The sequence below is a fragment of the Rhinoraja longicauda genome, unplaced genomic scaffold (assembly GCF_053455715.1).
Source record: "Rhinoraja longicauda isolate Sanriku21f unplaced genomic scaffold, sRhiLon1.1 Scf000274, whole genome shotgun sequence".
Taxonomy (NCBI): domain Eukaryota; kingdom Metazoa; phylum Chordata; class Chondrichthyes; order Rajiformes; family Arhynchobatidae; genus Rhinoraja; species Rhinoraja longicauda.
In genome coordinates, this window is record NW_027601492.1 from 15,403 (window position 1) to 39,287 (window position 23,885).

Below are 23,885 nucleotides of genomic sequence, written 5' to 3' on the forward strand. Positions count from 1 at the left end.
GCTGAACACAAGGATAAGCTAGTGAGCTCAAGGCTACACATAGACCCACTCTAATCTTCTTTGTAGATAATCAATTCTGTTTTTCAGTGGAAAATTACAGAATGCTGGATCACAATAGTTAACCATGTAAAAAAAATGCATTTGACTAACTTTGCTCTTCTGCTATCAAAAATGGTATAAATATACTATATGCTTTGAATATGCTCCCCTTGGCTGACACATTATAGCAAATAAAGTAGCTGCAGTTTGATAGTCACTCGCATCTCCTGTAAATTATTCCGAGTTTTGGAGGTTCAAACGAGATCACAATCTCTTCCACCGACTTAGATTCGTGCAAACACAGCTCTGGTAACAGCCGAGACAGCCGGCACTAAAAAAAAGGTAAGGATTTCTCTTACATCGTGTCTTTTCTGCCACGAGTACCTTCTTGAATCCAGGTGGGCGAAGGGCGCTGCGGAAGCCGGAATAAACGTGAATGACATTTGGTTGTTCAGGTTCGAGAACTGTGAGTGTGGGTTTGAGTCTCATTGTATGAGTAAGTCAGGTACCTGTGTAAGAGTTAGTGTTATAATATGGGTAATTCTGAATGCTAAGAGAAGTCATGTAAAATGAACTCCAAGAGGATATATGTACAGAACATGCATTATGGACCAGAGAGTGTAAAGAAAATAGAGAAATTACCAGAGTGGACCAAGGGGAAAGGTTTATCACCTGACAGAACATATGGAATAGAGTGCCTGCAGGTGCTTTTATAAAAGAAAGAAAAACATGGTTGTAAAGATGTTGGGTGTCCCCAGTTTGTGGGTGGGGGTCAGGAAGCAGATAAAAGAAGAGAAAAGTCTAGACGTAAGAGTAAAGAATATGAGAAGCAGAAATGTGGAATAACGTGTAGCCAAATGTCGGGTGAATGCTAAGGTCACAGTTGTTAACAGTGGGCTTTCCCATCCAGTTGGCTCTACTCTCCTGGATTCCTGCAGTGAGCAGTGAGTATTGCATGTAGCATATCTCAGTAGAGGCAGCCTGCAAGGATCCTGAGGAAATGTTCCTAAGATTGAGAACAGAAAAAACATACATGAAAAGGGAAGCAAGAATAGGCCACCTGATGAAGAAGGGTTTTGACCCAAAACATCACCTATTCCTTTTCTCCAGAGATTCTGTCTGACCCGCTGAGTTACTCCAGCACTTTGTGTCCATTACCTGGCCCATCGTGTTTGCCTCACTATTCAATATGATTATGGTTGATCTAAGCTGACCTCAACTCCTCTTCTGTGCCAGAACCACCAATTCTGAGAGTATCGAGGTGGTTCTATGCCAGAACCACCAATTCAGTCATGATCTATTCGGGTTATGCCTTCTCCCTGCTCCCGTTGGGCAGAACATACAGCAGGTTGAAAATGCACACGACCAGATTCAGGACCAGCTTCTTGCTACTTGGCTTCTGAATGGTCCTTCCACAGGCTAGATACAGTCTGATTCACCTCAACTAATTGTGGACATTGAACTTTGTCTTTGGAGCTGTTATGTCAGATTGCTCAGGATTATATTCTGCACTCTGTGCCTTCTCCTACGCTCTTCCCATTGTACTTGAGTTTGTCTTGATTGTATTTATTTATAGTAATATCTGACTGATTGGATAGCAAGCAAAACAAAGCTTTTCACTATACCACTGTACACTTGACAATAACAAACCTAAACCTAAACTTACAGGTGGAAACATCTCAACAACGACTCAAACAAGACATAAAAGAGATTGCATAAACATGAGTTAGTGCTGCTGCCTCACAGTTTCAGGATCCAAAGATAGACACAAAAAGCTGGAGTAACTTGGCAGCATCTCTGGAGAAAAGAAATAGGTGACGTTTCGGGTCGAGAACCTTCTTGAGACTTATGTTTCGGGTGAGACCTTTCTTTTTTTTTCTTTTTTTTTTTGAAAAGCATATGTACAAATAGAAATAAAAGACACATTTGTTACAGAGTTCTTACATAGCTTCAATTTTTAAATTTTTAAAGAGAGAAAATAAAAAATAAAGAAGAAAGGAAAAAAAACAACAACAAAAAAACAACAAAAAAAAACTATAAACTATTGGGAAGAAAGAATAAGAGGATTAAAAAAAAGATATAACTATAAAAATTAAAGGGAGTAGATCCGGGAGACAATAACCACAGTTGTACATCCAACCCTTAACTCAAGTTTCAACTTTTAATTTAAAATTTTTATTTTAGTCCTGTGCCAAACCCATTTACTTTTCTAAAAATTCAATAAATGGAGACCATATTTTAAAAAATAACTCAGGTTTGTCAATTAAGGCAAATCTTATTTTTTCCAAATGCAGGGTCTCTGTCATTTCCGTAGTCCACATTTTAATTGTGGGGGTTATTGGTTTTTTCCAAAATTTAAGTATTAATTTTTTCGCAGTTATTAGACTGTAATCAAGAAAATGTACCTGACTTGTTGTAAAGTTTGTAGTATGTTCTGATACTCCTAATATAATTAATTTTGGATCCATATCCAATTGCTTGTTAATAACTTTAGAAACTATTTTTAAAATCTCCAACCAGAAGTTTTGCATTTTTATACAAGTTACGAAAATATGAGTTAAATTAGCTTCTTGAAATTGACATTTATCACAAATAGGAGAGATACTAGGAAAAATCCTATTTAATTTCGTCTTCGAATAATGTAATCAATGTATTATTTTAAATTGTATTAAGGAATGTCTAGTATTTAATGAACATTGGTGTATATGTTGTAAACTTTCATCCCATATATCTTGCATTATGAGCTGATCCAATTCGTCCTCCCATGCTCGTCTATAAGATTCTGATGACAGAATGTCAGTGTCTAGGAGAGTGTTATAAATAAAGGATATTAATTTATTTGAATTATAATGTCGATTCAGGCATACATCAAGTGTTTCTGGACCTCTAAACTTATATTCTTGCATGTGTAATTTTACATAATCTCTAAGTTGTAAATATCTAAAATAATTATTAACATGTAATCCATACTTCTGCTGTAAATCCTGAAAAGAAAGAAAAGTTCCTTTATGATAAAGATCTCCCACCCTTTTAATTCCATAACTTTTCCATGGAGCAAATCCTCTATCTAAGACAGACGGTTTAAAAGAAGGGTTATTCGCAATAGGAAGGAAAACAGATAATTTACTCAATTTTAACGTAAGATTTAATTGTTTCCAGATACGGATAACACTGTGTATAATGGGATTACCTCCATATGTTTTTTTATTTAAATTTATTGGAGCTAAGAGGATCGCACCAATATCAAATGGTAAACAATCCTCTTTCTCCATCTTTAACCAATCCGGTTGTTGATCAGAATCATCCAACCAGCAGGTTATATTTTTAATATTAACCGCCCAATAATAAAATAAGAAATTAGGTAAGGCAATTCCTCCATTAGTTTTAGACTTACATAGATGTCTTTTATTTATTCTATGAGTCTTGTAGTCCCAAATAAAATTAGTAACAATTGAATCAATTTTAAAAAAAAACTTTTTTGGAAGATAGATCGGAATTGCTTGAAATAAGTATAGTAGCTGTGAGAGAAAGATCATCTTTATAGCATTACTACGACCAACTAATGATATAGGAAGTGTTTTCCAAAATTGGATATTTCTGTGTAATTTAGTGAGTAAAGGAGGAAAATTTAATTTAAATAAAGAAGTATATTTCCTAGTCACGTAAATTCCAAGATATTTAAACTTTTCATAGGCAATTTTAAAAGGAAATTGTTGAAGTATGGCCGGATTATGCTCCATTATTGGCATAATTTCACTTTTGTACCAGTTAATTCTATAACCTGAAAATGAACCAAATTGAATTGTGAGATTTAATAAATTCGGAATGCTAATTTCTGGCTTTGTAATGTATATTAATACATCATCCGCATATAAAGAAATTTTATTGGTTGTATGTTTAGTGTTGTAGCCGTGAATATCTGAATTTGATCTAATACTCTCAGCAAGTGGTTCTATAATAAGGGCAAATAGAAGCGGTGATAGTGGACATCCTTGTCTACAACCCCTAGATAAATGAAATTTGGATGACAGCATTTGATTAGTTAATATTCTAGCTGTTGGGGATGTATATAAAAGTTTCACCCATGAACAAAAATTTTCACCTAATTGAAATTTTTCCATCACTGAGAAAAGATAGGGCCATTCTACTTGATCAAATGCTTTTTCAGCATCTAGCGAGATGATTGCTAAATCTTCGTTTAATAGTCTATTTGAATATATTATATTGAACAAGCGTCTCAAATTGAAAAATGAATATCGTTTGGCTATAAAGCCTGATTGATCGGGGTGTATCAATTTATCTATAACTAGACTTAATCTATGAGCTAAGATTTTCGCTAATATCTTCTGATCAGTATTTAAAAGAGCTATCGCTCTATACGAACCAGGGTCTTCAGAATCCTTATCTTTTTTAGGAATGAGGATTATTGTTGATTCAGTCAGAGTTTGCGGTAATCTCTGTTGTTTAAAGGCGTGACTATATACAGTTTGCAAACGTGGAGAGATCAAATCACTAAAAATTTTATAAAATTCATTATTTAAGCCATCAGGGCCAGGAGTCTTCCCATTTTTCATGGATTTAATGGTCTCTTCAACGTCTTTCATAGTTATTTCTGCGCCCAGTGAATTTCTATCACTCACATTCAAACCAGGAAGGTTACATTCCTGCAATATGTTTTGCGTCTGCGCAGAGCTATCTGTTATTTTTGATGAATATAATGACTGATAAAATTGCAAAAATCTCTGATTAATATCCTTAGGTAATTTAAGCAAATCTCCGTTTTCTGATCTAATTTTATGAATTGTAGAATCATCTTCTAATTTACGGAGTTGACGTGCTAGCAGTTTCTGTGGTTTATCTCCAAATTCAAAATGTTTTTGTTTAGTATATTGAAAAAGCCTTAAAATATGAGCTGAGAGAATATAATTTAACTTATATTTGAGAGCTGCAATTTTATTATGTACTAGACAAAGTGGGCCCGTTGGGCCCATTCCCCACTCCCCCATTCTCTCGTCCCCCATCCCCACTCTTACTCTCCCCACACTCTCCCCTTTGGCCCGTCCTCTTAGGGTTTCCATTGTATCCGGGAGGGGGTGAGGGAGTGAAGGGGGGAAGGGAGGGAGAGGGAGGTTTGGGGGAGGGAGGTGTGGAGTGATCGAGGGGGAGGGAGTGGTGGAGGGAGGGATGTGTTGAGGATGGAGGGTGGAGGGAGGGGGGGAGGGTGATGAGAGATGGGGTGGTATTTGGGTGGTATTTGTGGAGGGAGAGAGGGGGGAGTGAGGGATGGGGGAGAGGGGAGGGATATGGACCTCCCCTTTTCCCAGTACCCCTCTTTCCCCCACCACCAATTCCCCTCCGCACTACCCCTGTTGTCCCATTCCCCATTCTCAGCCCCCCCCCCCCATTTTCTCTCCCCCAGACACACTCTTAGCATCAGTTAAAGGCCCGGGGGGGGGGGGGGGTGATTGGATCAGTGAAAAGTCCGGTGGGGGGGGGGGCTTCGGGAGATCGCATCATTCAAAGGCCCGGGGGGGGGGGGGATAGCGGGGAGATGTTCTCCCGGGTGTGGGAGAGAGGAGAGAAGCAAGGGGAGAGAGGAGAGGTGTTGGCCCATTCCCCACTCCCCCATTCTCTCGTCCCCCATCCCCACTCTTACTCTCCCCACACTCTCCCCTTTGGCCCGTCCTCTTAGGGTTTCTATTGTATCCGGGAGGGGGTGAGGGAGTGAAGGGGGGAGGGAGGTTTGGGGGAGGGAGGTGTGGAGTGATCAAGGGGGAGGGAGTGGTGGAGGGAGGGATGTGTTGAGGATGGAGGGTGGAGGGAGGGGGGGAGGGTGATGAGAGATGGGGTGGTAAGGAGGGAGGGAGGGGGGGGGGGGGAGAGAGGGGGGAGGGTGGGATGGGGGAGAGGGGAGGGATATGGACCTCCCCTTTTCCCAGTACCCCTCTTTCCCCCACCACCAATTCCCCTCCGCACTACCCCTGTTGTCCCATTCCCCATTCTCAGACCCCCCCCCATCTTCTCTCCCCCAGACACACTCTTAGCATCAGTTAAAGGCCCGGGGGGGGGGGGGGGTGCGGGTGATCGGATCTGTGAAAAGTCCGGTGGGGGGGGGGCTTCGGGAGATCGCATCATTCAAAGGCCCGGGGGGGGGGGGGGGGGATAGCGGGGAGATGTTCTCCCGGGTGTGGGAGAGAGGAGAGAAGCAAGGGGAGAGAGGAGAGGTGAGCCGGTGATCGCGGGCTGGCGCCGCTAACGGCGTCCATTGTTTTGGTGCGAGTGAGGAGATGCCGCGCATGCGTGCTGAGTACAGAGCGAGGAGATTCCGCGCATGCGTACTGAGCACTGCCGCACCGCAGCGCCCCCCTTCTGTCAAAACTTCGATAAATGAGGGGGGCAGCACTTTTAAACCTCTGTAACTTAAAAAATATGCGCCCGAATTAAATAAAAATATCATTTTCCAGAAGCGAACCGCATGCTGATTAAGGCGGTACAAAAATCATGGCGCTATGGTTCACCGTTTTGCCGGAATTGCCGTATTCAGCCGACATCAGTGGAATATATATATATACATACAAGATCTGAGTTTTAATAGTATATACTAGACCAAGTGGGCCCGTTGGGCCCGTCCTCGTAGGGTTTCCATTGTAACCGGGAGGCGGGGAGGGAGGGGGGAGGGGGACCACCTGTTTTCCCAGTACCCCTCTTTACCCGTTGTGGGATGGGAGGGGGGAGGGGAGGGGGGAGGGAGAGGGGAGGGAGAGGGTAGGGGGGAGGGAGGGGGGAGGGAGGGAGGGGAGGGGGGAAGGGGGAGGGGGGAAGGGGAGAGGGAAGGGGGGGAGGGAGGAGGACCTCCCCTTTTCCCAGTACCCCTCTTTCCCCGTTGTGCCCGTCCTTGTAGGGTTTCCATTGTAACCGGGAGGAGGGGAGGGAGGGAGGGAGGGAGGAGGGAGGTGGGGAGGGAGGGGGGGAAGGGGAGGGCGGAAAGGGGGGAGGGGGGGGAGGGGGGAGGGAGAGAGGGGAAGGTTTGAAAGAGCATCCCTCTCCCCATCAGAACTGCCTCCTCCATCGACTCCTTTAAGTCCAGGCTCAAAACCTATTTCTACTCCCTAGCTTTTGAGGCTAATTGAGGAGGTACTGTGAACTGTTTGGGAGGGGAGGGGAGGGGGGAAGGGGGGAAGGAGGGGGACCTCCCCTTTTCCCAGTTCCCCTCTTTCCCCGTTGGGCCTGTCCTCGTAGGGTTTCCATTGTAACCGGGAGGACGGGAGGGAGGGAAGGGGGAGGGAGGGAGGAGGGAGGTGTGGAGGGAGGAGGGAGGTGTGGAGGGAGATGGGGAAGGAGGGGGGAGGGGATGGGGTAGGGGGAGGGAGAGGGGAGGGAGGGAGGGGGTTAGGGGGAGGGAGGGGGAGGGGAGGGGGGAAGGGGGGAGGAGGGGGACCTCCCCTTTACCCAGTACCCCTCTTTCCCCATTGGGCCCGTCCTCGTAGGGTTTCCATTGTAACCGGGAGGAGGGGAGGGAGGGAAGGGGGAGGGAGGGAGGAGGGAGGTGGGGAGGGGGAGGGAGGGGGGGAGGGGAGGGGGGAAGGGGGGAGTGAGGGGGTAGGGGGAGGGAGGGGGAGGGAGGGGGAGAGGGGAGGGGGGGTAGGGGGGAGGGGGAGGGAGGGGGAAGGGGGGAGGGAGGGGGCTCTCCCCTTTTCCCAGTACCCCACTTTCCCCGTTGGGCCCGTCCTCGTAGGGATTCCATTGTAACCGGGAGGAGGGGAGGGAGGGAAGGGGGAGGGAGGGAGGAGGGAGGAGGGGAAGGGGAGGGCGGAAAGGGGGGGAGGGGGGAAAGGGGGGAGGGGGGAGGGGGGAGGGAGAGAGGGGGAGGGTGGAAAGAGCATCCCTCTCCCCATCAGAACTGCCCCCTCCATCGACTCCTTTAAGTCCAGGCTCAAAACCTATTTCTACTCCCTAGCGTTTGAGGCTCATTGAGGAGGCGCTGTGAACTGTTTGCGTGCCACTGTATGTTTCATTTTTTTCCTTAGTACCTAATCAGATGTACAGCACTTTGGTCAACGTGGGTTGTTTTTAAATGTGCTATACAAATAAAATGGACTTGACTTGACAGCTCTTCGCAACAATGTAGCACAGGGGCATTGTGACGTCACACGCTGAATACCGCTGTGGGGGAAGGGGGGTCAGCTCGAGTTCATCTCACAGGGGCATTGTGACATCACAATCCGCACCGCAGCGCCCCCCTTCTGTCAAAACTTCGATAAATCAGGGGGGGCAGCACTTTTAAACCTCTGTAACTTAAAAAATATGCGTCCGAATTAAATAAAAATATCATTTTCCAGCAGCGAACCGCATGCTGATTAAGGCGGTTCAAAAATCGTGGCGCTACGGTTCACCGTTTTGCCGGAATTGCCGTATTCAGCCGACATCAGTGGAATATATATATATAGATACAACATCTGAGTTTTAATAGTATACTAGACCAAGTGGGCCCGTTGGGCCCGTCCTCGTAGGGTTTCCATTGTAACCGGGAGGGGAGGAAAGGGGGAGAGTTGGGGGAGGGAGGAGGGGAGGGAGGGGGGGAGGGGAGGGGAGGGAGAGGGGAGGGAGGGGGGTAGGGGGAGGGAGGGGGAGAGGGGGGGATGGGAGGGGGGAGGGGAGGGGGGAAGGGAGGAGGAAGGGGGGGAGGGAGAGGGGAGGGAACTTATGTGAAATAAATGTTCTTTTGTTAAAAAAGAAAGTAAACTTATCTATGAAATCTCTGTCTTTTATCTTTTTTTAAAAAAATAAAATTAAATGCAATGGAAATCTCATACCGTTTAAAATAAATGTAATTTTTCTGTTGGAAATGATAAGAAACTTATCTATAAATATTCTTTCTGTATTTCAATTAAACTGCCCTCCTAAGCGATGCTGGAGCCTGTCCTCAACCAGCAGCAGCAGCACGGTGGACTGTTGGTTACGGCAGTTGGTGTCAGTTCAAATCAACTGCTCCACCCACATCGAGTGTGAGGTTGGAGCCAATCACTGCACCCCACGTAGTGACCCAGCCAATCGGGCGCTAACAGGGAGGGTGGAGCCAATCACTGCACCCCACGTAGAGACCCAGCCAATCGGGCGCTCACAGGGAGGGTGGAGCCAATCACTGCACCCCACGTAGAGACCCAGCCAATCGGGCGCTAACAGGGAGGGTGGAGCCAATCACTGCACCCCACGTAGAGACCCAGCCAATCGGGTGCTAACAGGGATGGTGGAGCCAATCACTGTACCCCACGTAAAGACCCAACCAATCGGGCGCTAACAGGGAGGGTGAAACCCAATGAAAAAAACCGCGTTTTTACTTTAAAATAAACAGCGTTCTTTGTTGAAAAGGAAATAAACTTATCTATAGAGCAGCAGCTTTTTTAAAATAAATAAAATCAAACTTAATGAAAATCACATTCCTCATTTTAAATAAATGTCTTTGTTATAAATGAAATCAAACAGCGGGAGAGGCGACGGCGACTACACTTCCGCTTCGGGGAGAGGAGGAGGGGGAGAGGAGGGGGGGAGAGGAGAGGGGGGGAGAGGAGAGGGGGGGGAGAGGAGAGGGGGGGGAGAGGAGAGGGGGGGGGAGAGATGAGGGGGGGAGAGGAGAGGGGGAGAGGGGAGGGGAGGGGAGGAGAGGGGGGGAGAGGAGAGGGGGGAGAGGAAAGGGGGGGAGAGGAGAGGGGGGGAGAGGAGAGGGGGGGAGAGGAGAGGAAAGGAGAGGGGGAGAGGAGAGGAAAGGAGAGGGGAGAGGAGAGGGGGGAGAGGAGAGGGGGGGAGAGGAGAGGGGGGGAGAGGAGAGGGGGGGAGAGGAGAGGAAAGGAGAAGGGGGAGAGGAGAGGAAAGGAGAGGGGGAGAGGAGAGGGGGGAGAGGAGAGGGGGGGAGGAGAGGGGGGGGGAGGAGAGGGGGGGGAGGAGAGGGGGGGAGAGGAGAGGGGGGGGGGGAGAGGAGAGGAGAGGGGAGGGGAGGGGAGGGGAGGAGAGGGGGTGGAGAGGAGAGGGGTCTATTTTACTTTAAAATAAACAGCGCTCTTTGTTGAAAAGGAAATTAAACTTATCTATAGAGCAGCAGCTTATGTCTTTGTTATAAATGAAATTAAACTTATGTGAAATAAATGTTCTTTTGTTAAAAAAGAAAGTAAACTTATCTTTTTTTTAAAATAAAATTAAATGCAATGGAAATCTCGTACCGTTTAAAATAAATGTAATTTTTCTGTTGGAAATGATAAGAAACTTATCTATAAATATTCTTTCTGTATTTGGATTAAACTGCCCTCCTGAGCGATGCTGGAGCCTGTCCTCAACCAGCAGCACGGTGGACTGTTGGTTATGGCAGTTGGTGTCAGTTCAAATCAACTGCTCCACCCACATCGAGTGTGAGGTTGGAGCCAATCACTGCACCCCACGTAGAGACCCAGCCAATCGGGCGCTAACAGGGAGGGTGGAGCCAATCACTGCACCCCACGTAGAGACCCAGCCAATCGGGTGCTAACAGGGATGGTGGAGCCAATCACTGTACCCCACGTAAAGACCCAACCAATCGGGCGCTAACAGGGAGGGTGAAACCCAATGAAAAAAACCGCGTTTTTACTTTAAAATAAACAGCGTTCTTTGTTGAAAAGGAAATAAACTTATCTATAGAGCAGCAGCTTTTTTAAAATAAATAAAATCAAAGTTAATGAAAATCACATTCCTCATTTTAAATAAATGTCTTTGTTATAAATGAAATCAAACAGCGGGAGAGGCGACGGCGACTACACTTCCGCTTCGGGGAGAGGAGGGGGGAGAGGAGGGGGGAGAGGAGGGGGGAGAGGAGGGGAGAGGAGGGGAGAGGAGGGGGGGAGAGGAGGGAGGGAGGGAGGAGGGGAGGGGGAGGAGGGGAGAGGAGGGGGGGAGAGGAGGGGAGAGGAGGGGGGGAGAGGAGGGGAGAGGAGGGGAGGGGGGGGGAGAGGAGGGGGGAGAGGAGGGGAGAGGAGGGGAGGGAGAGGAGGAGGGGGGGAGAGGAGGAGGGGGGAGGAGGAGGGGGGGGAGGAGGAGGGGGGGAGGAGGGGGGGAGGAGAGGGGGGAGAGGAGAGGGGAGAGGAGAGAGGGGAGGGGGAGAGGAGAGGGGGGAGAGGAGAGGGGAGAGGGGGGAGAGGAGAGGGGGAGAGGAGAGGGGGGGGAGAGGAGAGGGGGAGAGGAGAGGGGGAGAGGAGAGGAGAGGGGGAGGGGGAGAGGAGAGGGGGAGGGGAGAGGAGAGGAGAGGGGGAGAGGAGAGGGGAGGGGGAGAGGAGAGGGGAGGGGGAGAGGAGAGGGGGGAGAGGAGAGGGGAGAGGGGAGAGGGGGGAGAGGGGGAGAGGAGAGGGAGAGGGGGGGAGAGGGGGAGAGGAGAGGGGAGAGAGGAGAGGAGAGGGGGGAGAGAGGAGAGGGGTCTATTTTACTTTAAAATAAACAGCATTCTTTGTTGAAAAAGAAATTAAACTTATCTATAGAGCAGCAGCTTATGTCTTTGTTATAAATGAAATTAAACTTATGTGAAATAAATGTTCTTTTGTTAAAAAAGAAAGTAAACTTATCTATGAAATCTCTGTCTTTTATCTTTTTTTTTAAAATAAAATTTTAGGGGGGAGGGAGGGGGGGTAGGGGGGAGGGGGGAAGGGGGGAAGGGGGGAGGGATGGGAGGGGGAAGGGGGAGGGAGGGGGCTCTCCCCTTTTCCCTGCGGGGAAGGGGGGAGGGAGGGATGAGGTAGGGAGGAGAGGAGAGTGGGGAGGGAGGGAGGGGGGAGAGGGGAGGAGAGGGTGTAAGGGAGGGGGGAAGGGGGGGGAAGGGAGGGGAAAGGGAGGGGGAAGGGAGGGGGAGGGGGGAGGGAAGGGGGGAGAGGAGAGGGGGGGAGAGGAGAGGGGGGAGAGGAGAGGGGGGAGAGGAGAGGGGGGAGAGGAGAGGGGGGGGAGAGGAGAGGGGGGGAGAGGAGAGGGGGGAGAGGAGAGGGGGGGAGAGGAGGGGGGGAGAGGAGGGGGGGGAGGAAGGGGGCAGAGGTGGGGGGAAGGGGAGGGGGAGGGGAGGGGGAGGGGAAGGGGGAGGGGGTGGGAGGGAGGGGGGAAGGGGGAGGGGGGAGGGGGACCTCCACTTTTCCAGTACCTCTCTTTCCCCGTTGGGCCCGTCCTCGTAGGGTTTCCTCGTAGGGGAGGAGAGGGTGTAAGGGAGGGGGGAAGGGGGGGGGGAGGGAGGGGAAAGGGAGGGGGGAAGGGAGGGGGAGGGGGGAGGGAAGGGGGAGAGGAGAGGGGGGGAGAGGAGAGGGGGGAGAGGAGAGGGGGGAGAGGAGAGGGGGGAGAGGAGAGGGGGGAGAGGAGAGGGGGGGAGAGGAGAGGGGGGGAGAGGAGAGGGGGGAGAGGAGAGGGGGGGAGAGGGGGGGGGAGAGGGGGGGGGAGAGGAGGGGGGGGAGGAAGGGGGCAGAGGTGGGGGGAAGGGGAGGGAGAGGGGAGTGGAGGGGAGGGGGGAGGGGAGGGGGGAGGGGGTGGGAGGGAGGGGGAAGGGGGAGGGGGGAGGGGGACCTCCCCTTTTCCCAGTACCTCTCTTTCCCCGTTGGGCCCGTCCTCGTAGGGTTTCCTCGTAGGGGAGGAGAGGGTGTAAGGGAGGGGGGAAGGGGGGGAAGGGAGGGGAAAGGGAGGGGGGAAGGGAGGGGGAGGGGGGAGGGAAGGGGGAGAGGAGAGGGGGGGAGAGGAGAGGGGGGAGAGGAGAGGGGGGAGAGGAGAGGGGGGAGAGGAGAGGGGGGGAGAGGAGAGGGGGGGAGAGGAGAGGGGGGAGAGGAGAGGGGGAGAGGAGAGGGGGGGGGAGAGGAGGGGGGGAGAGGAGGGGGGGGAGGAAGGGGGCAGAGGTGGGGGGAAGGGAGGGAGAGGGGAGGGGAGGGGAGCGGGGAGGGGAGGGGGGAGGGGGTGGGAGGGAGGGGGGAAGGGGGAGGGGGGAGGGGGACCTCCCCTTTTCCCAGTACCCCTCTTTCCCCGTTGGGCCCGTCCTCGTAGGGTTTCCATTGTAACCGGAGGAGGGGAGGGAGGGAAGGGGGAGGGAGGGAGGAGGGAGGTGTGGAGGGAGGAGGGGAGGGGGAGGAGGGGAGGGGGGAAGGGGGGAGTGAGGGGGTAGGGGTGAGGGGGAGGGAGGGGGAGGGAGGGGGGAGGGAGGGGGGAGGGAGGGGGAGAGGGGAGGGGGGGTAGGGGGAGGGGGGGAAGGGGAGGGCGGAAAGGGGGGGAGGGGGGAAAGGGGGGAGGGGGGGGAGGGGGGGAGGGGGGAGTGAGGGGGTAGGGGTGAGGGGGAGGGAGGGGGGAGGGAGGGGGGAGGGAGGGGGGGAGGAGGGGGAGAGGGGAGGGGGGGTAGGGGAGGGGGAAGGGGAGGGCGGAAAGGGGGGGAGGGGGGAAAGGGGGGAGGGGGGGGAGGGGATAGGGAGAGGGGAAGGGGGGGTGGGGGGAGGTAGGGGAGGGGGAGGGGGGAAGGGGGAGGGAGGGTCACAGGGGCATTGTGACATCACACGCTGAATACCACGGGGGGGGGGGAAGGGGGTCTGCTTGAGTTAATCTCACAGGGGCATTGTGACATCACAATGAAGAATAAATCCGCACCGCAGCGCCCCCCTTCTGTCAAAACTTCGATAAATCAGGGGGGGCAGCACTTTTAAACCTCTGTAACTTAAATAATATGCGTCCGAATTAAATAAAAATATCATTTTCCAGCAGCGAACCGCATGCTGATTAAGGCGGTTCAAAAATCGTGGCGCTACGGTTCACCGTTTTGCCGGAATTGCCTTCAGCCTCATCAGTGGAATATACATACAAACTCCGCTTCAAGATCTGAGTTTTAGTAGTATACTAGAACAAGTGTGCCCGTTGGGCCCGTCCTCGTAGGGTTTCCATTGTAACCGGGAGGGGAGTGGGGGTAGGGAAGGGGGAGGGAGGGAGTAGGGAGGTGTGGAGGGGGGAGGGGAGGGGGAGGGAGGGGGGGAGGGAGGGGGGAAGGGAGGGAGGGAGAGGGGAGGGAAGGGGGTAGGGGGGAGGGGGAGGGAGGGGAGGGGGGAAGGGGAGGGAGGGGGGAAAGGGAGGGGGGAAGGGGAGGGGGAGGGAGGGGGGAGGGAGAAGGGAGTGAGGGGGGAGGGAGGGGGACCTCCCCTTTTCCCAGTACCCCTCTTTCCCCATTGGGCCCGTGCTCGTAGGGTTTCCATTGTAACCGGGAGGAGGGGAGGGAGGGGAGGGGGAGGGAGGGAGGAGGGAGGTGTGGAGGGGAGGAGGGGAGGGGAGGGGGAGGGGAGGGGGGGAAGGGGGGAGGAGGGAGGGAGAGGGGAGGGAGGGGGGTAGGGGGGAGGTAAGGGGGAGTGAGGGGGGAGGGAGGGAGGGGGATCTCCCCTTTTCCCAGTACCCCTCTTTCCCCGTTGGGCCCGTCCTCGTAGGGTTTCCATTGTAACCGGGAGGAGGGGAGGGAGGGAAGGGGGAGGGAGGGAGGAGGGGGGAGGGAGGGGAGGGGGGAAGGGGGGAGTGAAGGGGTAGGGGGAGGGAGGGGGAGAGGGGAGGAGGGGTAGGGGGGAGGGGGGAGGGAGGGGGAAGGGGGGAGGGAGGGGGATCTCCCCTTTTCCCAGTACCCCTCTTTCCCCGTTGGGCCCGTCCCTGTAGGGTTTCCATTGTAACCGGGAGGGGTGGAGGGATGGTGGAAGGAGGGGGGAGGGGGAGAGGGATGGAATGGTGGAGGGAGGGGGGAGGGAGTGGGGGAGGGTGGGATGGAGGGAAGGAGGGAGGGGGGAGTTAGGGGCTGAGTGGTGATGGAGGTTGGGATTGAGGGGGGAGGGAGGGGGGGAGGGAGTGGGGATGGAGGTGGGAAGGAGGGGGGAGGAAGGGGTTGATGGGGGAAGTGGGACCTCCCCTTTTCCCAGTACCCCTCTTTCCCCCACCACCAAGCCCCCTCCGCAACGACCCCTGTTGTCCCCAGTCCCCATTCACAGACCCCCCCCCCATTCTCTCTCTCCCCATACACACTCTCAGTGCTTTTTTCGAAACACTTGCCCCGGTGGCCCACGAGCATATGGGCCCAATGCTGATCTGTGTATGTTTAGTGACTTGCAATAAAAAAATATACTTTAAAAAGAGATAAGTGCTTTTTAAGTGCTTGTTTTGAAACATTCGCGGTCACATAGTGCTTCTCACTGTAGCACCCATCTCAAGTGTGCCCGTTGGGCCCGTCCTCGTAGGGTTTCCATTGTAACCGGGAGGAGGGGAGGGAGGGAAGGGGGAGAGAGAGAGGTGTGGAGGGAGGAGGGGAGGGGGAGGGAGGGGGTAGGGGAGGGGAGGGGGGAAGGGGAGGGGGGGAAGGGGGGAGGGAGAGAGGGGGGAGGGGGAGGGAGAGAGGGGGAGGGGGAGGGAGGGGGGGAGGGGAAGGGCGGAGGGAGGGGGACCTCCCCTTTTCCCAGTACCCCTCTTTCCCCATTGTGCCCGTCCTCGTAGGGTTTACATTGTAACCGGGAGAAGGGGAGGGAGGGAAGGGGGAGGGGGGGAGGAGGGAGGTGTGGAGGGAGGAGGGGAGGGGGAAGGGGGAAGGGGAGTGGGGGGAGGGAAGGGGGAGGGAGGGGGGAGGGGAGGGGAGGGTGGAAGGGGAGGGCGGAAAGGGGGGGGAGGGGGGAAAGGGGGGAGGGGGGAGGGAGAGAGGGGGAGGGTGGAAAGAGCATCCCTCTCCCCATCAGAACTGCCCCCTCCATCGACTCCTTTAAGTCCATGCTCAAAACCTATTTCTACTCCCTAGCGTTTGAGGCTCATTGAGGAGGCGCTGTGAACTGTTTGCGTGCTACTGTATGTTTCATTTTTTTCCTTAGTACCTAATCAGATGTACAGCACTTTGGTCAACGTGGGTTGTTTTTAAATGTGCTATACAAATAAAATGGACTTGACTTGACAGCTCTTCGCAACAATGTAGCACAGGGGCATTGTGACGTCACACGCTGAATACCGCTGGGGTGGGGGGGAAGGGGGGTCAGCTCGAGTCCATCTCACAGGGGCATTGTGACATCACAATCCGCACCGCAGCGCCCCCCTTCTGTCAAAACTTCGATAAATCAGGGGGGGCAGCACTTTTAAACCTCTGTAACTTAAAAAATATGCGTCCGAATTAAATAAAAATATCATTTTCCAGCAGCGAACCGCATGCTGATTAAGGCGGTACAAAAATCGTGGCGCTACGGTTCACCGTTTTGCCGGAATTGCCGTATTCAGCCGACATCAGTGTTATATATATATATAACACAAGATCTGAGTTTTAGTAGTATACTAGAAGAAGTGTGCCCGTTGGGCCCGTCCTCGTAGGGTTTCCATTGTAACCGGGAGGGGAGTGGGGGTAGGGAAGGGGGAGGGAGGGAGTAGGGAGGTGTGGAGGGGGGAGGGGAGGGGGAGGGAGGGGGGGAGGGGAGGGAGGAAGGGAGGGAGGGAGAGGTGAGGGAAGGGGGTAGGGGGGAGGGGGAGGGGGGAAGGGGAGGGAGGGGGGAAGGGGAGGGGGAGGGAGGGGGGGAGGGAGAAGGGAGTGAGGGGGGAGGGAGGGGGACCTCCCCTTTTCCCAGTACCCCTCTTTCCCCATTGGGCCCGTGCTCGTAGGGTTTCCATTGTAACCGGGAGGAGGGGAGGAGGGGAGGGGGAGGGAGGGAGGAGGGAGGTGTGGAGGGAGGAGGGGAGGGGAGGGGGAGGGGAGGGGGGGAGGGGGAAGGGGGAGGAGGGAGGGAGAGGGGAGGGAGGGGGGTAGGGGGGAGGTAAGGGGGAGTGAGGGGGGAGGGAGGGAGGGGGATCTCCCCTTTTCCCAGTACCCCTCTTTCCCGTTGGGCCCGTCCCTGTAGGGTTTCCATTGTAACCGGGAGGGGTGGAGGGATGGTGGAAGGAGGGGGGAGGGGGAGAGGGATGGAATGGTGGAGGGAGGGGGGAGGGAGTGGGGGAGGGTGGGATGGAGGGAAGGAGGGAGGGGGGGAGTTAGGGGCTGAGTGGTGATGGAGGTTGGGATTGAGGGGGGAGGGAGGGGGGGGAGGGAGTGGGGATGGAGGTGGGAAGGAGGGGGGAGGAAGGGGTTGATGGGGGAAGTGGGACCTCCCCTTTTCCCAGTACCCCTCTTTCCCCCACCACCAAGCCCCCTCCGCAACGACCCCTGTTGTCCCCAGTCCCCATTCACAGGACCCCCCCCCCATTCTCTCTCTCCCCATACACACTCTCAGTGCTTTTTTCGAAACACTTGCCCGGTGGCCCACGAGCATATGGGCCCAATGCTGATCTGTGTATGTTAAGTGACTTGCAATAAAAAAATATACTTTAAAAAGAGATAAGTGCTTTTTAAGTGCTTGTTTTGAAACATTCGCGGTCACATAGTGCTTCTCACTGTAGCACCCATCTCAAGTGTGCCCGTTGGGCCCGTCCTCGTAGGGTTTCCATTGTAACCGGAGGAGGGGAGGGAGGGAAGGGGGAGGGAGAGAGGTGTGGAGGGAGGAGGGGAGGGGGAGGGAGGGGGTAGGGGAGGGGAGGGGGGGAAGGGGAGGGGGGGAAGGGGGGAGGGAGAGAGGGGGAGGGGGAGGGAGAGAGGGGGAGGGGGAGGGAGGGGGAGGGGAAGGGCGGAGGGAGGGGGACCTCCCCTTTTCCCAGTACCCCTCTTTCCCCATTGTGCCCGTCCTCGTAGGGTTTACATTGTAACCGGGAGAAGGGGAGGGAGGGAAGGGGGAGGGGGGGAGGAGGGAGGTGTGGAGGGAGGAGGGGAGGGGGAAGGGGGAAGGGGAGTGGGGGGAGGGAAGGGGGAGGGGAGGGGAGGGTGGAAGGGGAGGGCGGAAAGGGGGGGAGGGGGGAAAGGGGGGAGGGGGAGGGGGGAGGGAGAGAGGGGGAGGGTGGAAAGAGCATCCCTCTCCCCATCAGAACTGCCCCCTCCATCGACTCCTTTAAGTCCATGCTCAAAACCTATTTCTACTCCCTAGCGTTTGAGGCTCATTGAGGAGGCGCTAATCAGATGTACAGCACTTTGGTCAACGTGGGTTGTTTTTAAATGTGCTGTACAAATAAAATGGACTTGACTTGACAGCTCTTCGCAACAATGTAGCACAGGGGCATTGTGACGTCACACGCTGAATACCGCTGGGGGGGGGGGAAGGGGGGTCAGCTCGAGTTCATCTCACAGGGGCATTGTGACATCACAATCCGCACCGCAGCGCCCCCCTTCTGTCAAAACTTCGATAAATCAGGGGGGGCAGCACTTTTAAACCTCTGTAACTTAAAAAATATGCGTCCGAATTAAATAAAAATATAATTTTCCAGCAGCGAACCGCATGCTGATTAAGGCGGTACAAAAATCGTGGCGCTACGGTTCACCGTTTTGCCGGAATTGCCGTCTTCAGCCGACATCAGTGGGATATATATATATAGATACAAGATCTGAGTTTTAATAGTATATAGATAGATAGATAGATAGACTAGACAAAGTGGGCCCATTCCCCACTCCCCCATTCTCTCGTCCCCCATCCCCACTCTTACTCTCCCCACACTCTCCCCTTTGGCCCGTCCTCTTAGGGTTTCCATTGTATCCGGGAGGGGGTGAGGGAGTGAAGGGGGAAGGGAGGGAGAGTGAGGTTTGGGGGAGGGAGGTGTGGAGTGATCGAGGGTGAGGGAGTGGTGGAGGGAGGGATGTGTTGAGGATGGAGGGTGGAGGGAGGGGGGAGGGTGATGAGAGATGGGGTGGTATTTGTGGAGGGAGGGAGGGGGGGGGAGAGAGGGGGGAGGGAGGGATGGGGGAGAGGGGAGGGATATGGACCTCCCCTTTTCCCAGTACCCCTCTTTCCCCCACCACCAATTCCCCTCCGCACTACCCCTGTTGTCCCATTTCCCATTCTCAGCCCCCCCCCCCCCATTTTCTCTCCCCCAGACACTCTCTTAGCATCAGTTAATGGCCCGGGGTGGGGGGGGGGGGGTTGCGGGTGATCGGATCAGTGAAAAGTCCGGTGGGGGGGGGGCTTCGGGAGATCGCATCATTCAAAGGCCCGGGGGGGGGGGGGGGATAGCGGGGAGATGTTCTCCCGGGTGTGGGAGAGAGGAGAGAAGCAAGGGGAGAGAGGAGAGGTGAGCCGGTGATCGCGGGCTGGCGCCGCTAACGGCGTCCATTGTTTTGGTGCGAGTGAGGAGATGCCGCGCATGCGTGCTGAGTACAGAGTGAGGAGATTCCGCGCATGCGTACTGAGCACTGCCGGACCGCAGCGCCCCCCTTCTGTCAAAACTTCGATAAATCAGGGGGGGCAGCACTTTTAGACCTCTGTAACTTAAAAAATATGCGTCCGAATTAAATAAAAATATCATTTTCCAGCAGCGAACCGCATGCTGATTAAGGCGGTTCAAAAATCGTGGCGCTACGGTTCACCGTTTTGCCGGAATTGCCGTATTCAGCCGACATCAGTGGAATACATATACAACGCTACAAGATCTGAGTTTTAGTAGTATACTAGACAAAGTGGGCCCGTTGGGCCCATTCCCCACTCCCCCATTCTCTCGTCCCCCATCCCCACTCTTACTCTCCCCACACTCTCCCCTTTGGCCCGTCCTCTTATGGTTTCCATTGTATCCGTGAGGGGGGGAGGGAGTGAAGGGGGGAGGGAGGGAGATGGAGGTTTGGGGGAGGGAGGTGTGGAGTGATCTAGGGGGAGGGAGTGGTGGAGGGAGGGATGTGTTGAGGATGGAGGGTGGAGGGAGGGGGGGAGGGTGATGAGAGATGGGGTGGGAATTTATTATGGGGAACAAAGAAATGGCAGACGAGTTAAACCGTTACTTTGGATCTGTCTTCACTGAGGAAGATACACACAATCTCCCAAATGTTCTAGGGGCCGGAGAACCTAGGGTGATGGAGGAACTGAAGGAAATCCACATTAGGCAGGAAATGGTTTTGGGTAGACTGATGGGACTGAAGGCTGATAAATCCCCAGGGCCTGATGGTCTGCATCCCAGAGTACTTAAGGAGGTGGCTCTAGAAATAGTGGAAGCATTGGAGATCATTTTTCAATGTTCTATAGATTCAGGATCAGTTCCTGTGGATTGGAGGATAGCAAATGTTATCCCACTTTTTAAGAAAGGAGGGAGAGAGAAAACGGGTAATTATAGACCAGTTAGTCTGACATCAGTGGTGGGGAAGATGCTGGAGTCAATTATAAAAGACGAAATTGCTGAGCATTTGGATAGCAGTAACGGGATCATTCCGAGTCAGCATGGATTTACGAAGGGGAAATCATGCTTGACAAATCTACTGGAATTTTTTGAGGATGTAACTAGGAAAATTGACAAGGGAGAGTCAGTGGATGTGGTGTACCTCGACTTTCAGAAAGCCTTCGACAAGGTCCCACATAGGAGATTAGTGGGCAAAATTAGGGCACATGGTATTGGGGGTAGGGTACTGACATGGATAGAAAATTGGTTGACAGACAGAAAGCAAAGAGTGGGGATAAATGGGTCCCTTTCGGAATGGCAGGCAGTGACCAGTGGGGTACCGCAAGGTTCGGTGCTGGGACCCCAGCTATTTACGATATACATTAATGACTTAGACGAAGGGATTAAAAGTACCATTAGCAAATTTGCAGATGATACTAAGTTGGGGGGTAGTGTGAATTGTGAGGAAGATGCAATAAGGCTGCAGGGTGACTTGGACAGGTTGTGTGAGTGGGCGGATACATGGCAGATGCAGTTTAATGTAGGTAAGTGTGAGGTTATTCACTTTGGAAGTAAGAATAGAAAGGCAGATTATTATCTGAATGGTGTCAAGTTAGGAGGAGGGGGAGTTCAACGAGATCTGGGTGTCCTAGTGCATCAGTCAATGAAAGGAAGCATGCAGGTTCAGCAGGCAGTGAAGAAAGCCAATGGAATGTTGGCCTTCGTAACAAGAGGAGTTGAGTATAGGAGCAAAGAGGTCCTTCTACAGTTGTACCGGGCCCTGGTGAGACCGCACCTGGAGTACTGTGTGCAGTTTTGGTCTCCAAATTTGAGGAAGGATATTCTTGCTATGGAGGGCGTGCAGCGTAGGTTCACTAGGTTAATTCCCGGAATGGCGGGACTGTCGTATGTTGAAAGGCTGGAGCGATTGGGCTTGTATACACTGGAATTTAGAAGGATGAGGGGGGATCTTATTGAAACATATAAGATAATTAGGGGATTGGACACATTAGAGGCAGATAACATGTTCCCAATGTTGGGGGAGTCCAGAACAAGGGGCCACAGTTTGAGAATAAGGGGTAGGCCATTTAGAACGGAGATGAGGAAGAACTTTTTCAGTCAGAGGGTGGTGAAGGTGTGGAATTCTCTGCCTCAGAAGGCAGTGGAGGCCAGTTCGTTGGATGCTTTCAAGAGAGAGCTGGATAGAGCTCTTAAGGATAGCGGAGTGAGGGGGTATGGGGAGAAGGCAGGAACGGGGTACTGATTGAGAGTGATCAGCCATGATCGCATTGAATGGCGGTGCTGGCTCGAAGGGCTGAATGGCCTACTCCTGCACCTATTGTCTATTGTCTATTGTCTATTGTAAGGAGGGAGGGGGGGGGAGAGAGGGGGGAGGGAGGGATGGGGGAGAGGGGAGGGATATGGACCTCCCCTTTTCCCAGTACCCCTCTTTCCCCCACCACCAATTCCCCTCCGCACTACCCCTGTTGTCCCATTCCCCATTCTCAGCCCCCCCCCCCCATTTTCTCTCCCCCAGACACACTCTTAGCATCAGTTAAAGGCCCGGGGGGGGGGGTGCGGGTGATCGGATCTGTGAAAAGTCCGGTGGGGGGGGGCTTCGGGAGATCTCATCATTCAAAGGCCCGGGGGGGGGGGGATAGCGGGGAGATGTTCTCCCGGGTGTGGGAGAGAGGAGAGAAGCAAGGGGAGAGAGGAGAGGTGAGCCGGTGATCGCGGGCTGGCGCCGCTAACGGCGTCCATTGTTTTGGTGCGTGTGAGGAGATGCCGCGCATGCGTGTTGAGTACAGAGTGAGGAGATTCCGCGCATGCGTACTGAGCACTGCCGCACCGCAGCGCCCCCCTTCTGTCAAAACTTCGATAAATGAGGGGGTCAGCACTTTTAAACCTCTGTAACTTAAAAAATATGCGTCCGAATTAAATAAACATATCATTTTCCAGCAGCGAACCGCATGCTGATTAAGGCGGTTCAAAAATCGTGGCGCTACGGTTCACCGTTTTGCCGGAATTGCCGTATTCAGCCGACATCAGTGGAATATATATACAACGCTACAAGATCTGAGTTTTAGTAGTATACTAGACCAAGTGGGCCCGTTGGGCCCGTCCTCGTAGGGTTTCCATTGTAACCGGGAGGGGAGGAAAGGGGGAGGGTTGGGGGAGGGAAGGGGAGGGGGGGAGGGGGGAGGGGGGAGGGAGGGGGGAGAGGGGGGGATGGGAGGGGGGAGGGGATGGGGGAAGGGAGGAGGGAAGGGGGGGAGGGAGAGGGGAGGGAGGTGGGTAGGGGGGAGGGAGGGATGGGGACCTCCCCTTTTCCCAGTACCCCTCTTTCCCCGTTGGGCCCGTCCTCGTAGGGTTTCCATTGTAACCGGGAGGAGGGGAGGGCGGGAAGGGGGAGGGAGGGAGGAGGGAGGTGTGGAGGGAGGAGGGGAGGGGAGGGAGGGGGGAGGGAGGGGGGTAGGGGGGAGGGATGGGGAGGGAGAGGGGAGGGGAGGGGGGAGGGGAGGGGGAAGGGGGTGGGAGGGGGACCTCCCCTTTTCCCAGTACTCCTCTTTCCCCGTTGGGCCCGTCCTCGTAGGGTTTCCATTGTAACCGGGAGGAGGGGAGGGAGGGAAGGGGGAGGGAGGGAGGTGTGGAGGGAGGAGGGGAGGGGGAGGGAGGGGAGGGGGGAGGGGGGAGTGAGGGGGTAGGGGTGAGGGGGAGGGAGGGGGGAGGGAGGGGGGAGGGAGGGGGAGAGGGGAGGGGGGTAGGGGGAGGGAGGGGGAGAGGGGAGGGGGGGTAGGGGGGGAGGGGGAGGGAGGGGGAGGGAGGAGGGAGGGGAGAGGAGAGGGGGGAGAGGAGAGGGGGGGAGGGGAGAGGGGGGAGAGGAGAGGGGAGAGGAGAGAGGGGAGGAGGAGAGGGGGGAGAGGAGAGGGGAGAGGAGAGGGGAGAGGGGGGAGAGGAGAGGGGGGAGAGGAGAGGGGGGAGAGGAGAGGGGGGAGAGGGGAGAGGAGAGGGGAGAGGAGAGGGGAGAGGGGGAGAGGAGAGGGGGGAGAGGGGAGGAGAGGGGGGAGAGGAGAGGGGGGAGAGGAGAGGAGAGGGGGGGAGAGAGGAGAGGAGAGGGGGGGAGAGAGGAGAGGGGCCTATTTTACTTTAAAATAAACAGCATCCTTTGTTGAAAAAGAAATTAAACTTATCTATAGAGCAGCAGCTTATGTCTTTGTTATAAATGAAATTAAACTTATGTGAAATAAATGTTCTTTTGTTAAAAAAGAAAGTAAACTTATCTATGAAATCTCTGTCTTTTATCTTTTTTTTTAAAATAAAATTAAATGCAATGGAAATCTCGTACCGTTTAAAATAAAAGTAATTTTTCTGTTGGAAATGATAAGAAACTTATCTATAAATATTCTTTCTGTATTTGGATTAAACTGCCCTCCTGAGCGATGCTGGAGCCTGTCCTCAACCAGCAGCAGCAGCACGGTGGACTGTTGGTTACGGCAGTTGGTGTCAGTTCAAATCAACTGCTCCACCCACATCGAGTGTGAGGTTGGAGCCAATCACTGCACCCCACGTAGAGACCCAGCCAATCGGGCGCTAACAGGGAGGGTGGAGCCAATCACTGCACCCCACGTACAGACCCAGCCAATCGGGTGCTAACAGGGATGGTGGAGCCAATC

At 53.7% G+C, this 23,885-nt stretch overlaps 1 protein-coding gene across 6 annotated transcripts in view; it reads left to right on the forward strand.

Annotated features, from left to right (window-relative positions):
* The window catches only part of LOC144590726 (methyltransferase-like protein 27), a 127,989-nt gene that overhangs the window by 13,284 nt on the left and 90,820 nt on the right, over positions 1–23,885 (forward strand). Inside the window, exons 1-2 of one of the 6 annotated variants that reach the window (XM_078395158.1) lie at positions 98–381; positions 1,708–1,896. The gene's annotated coding sequence lies outside the window, so the exon portion shown is untranslated. The other 5 variants (XM_078395157.1, XM_078395156.1, XM_078395163.1 and 2 more) reach the window with 5 other exon arrangements.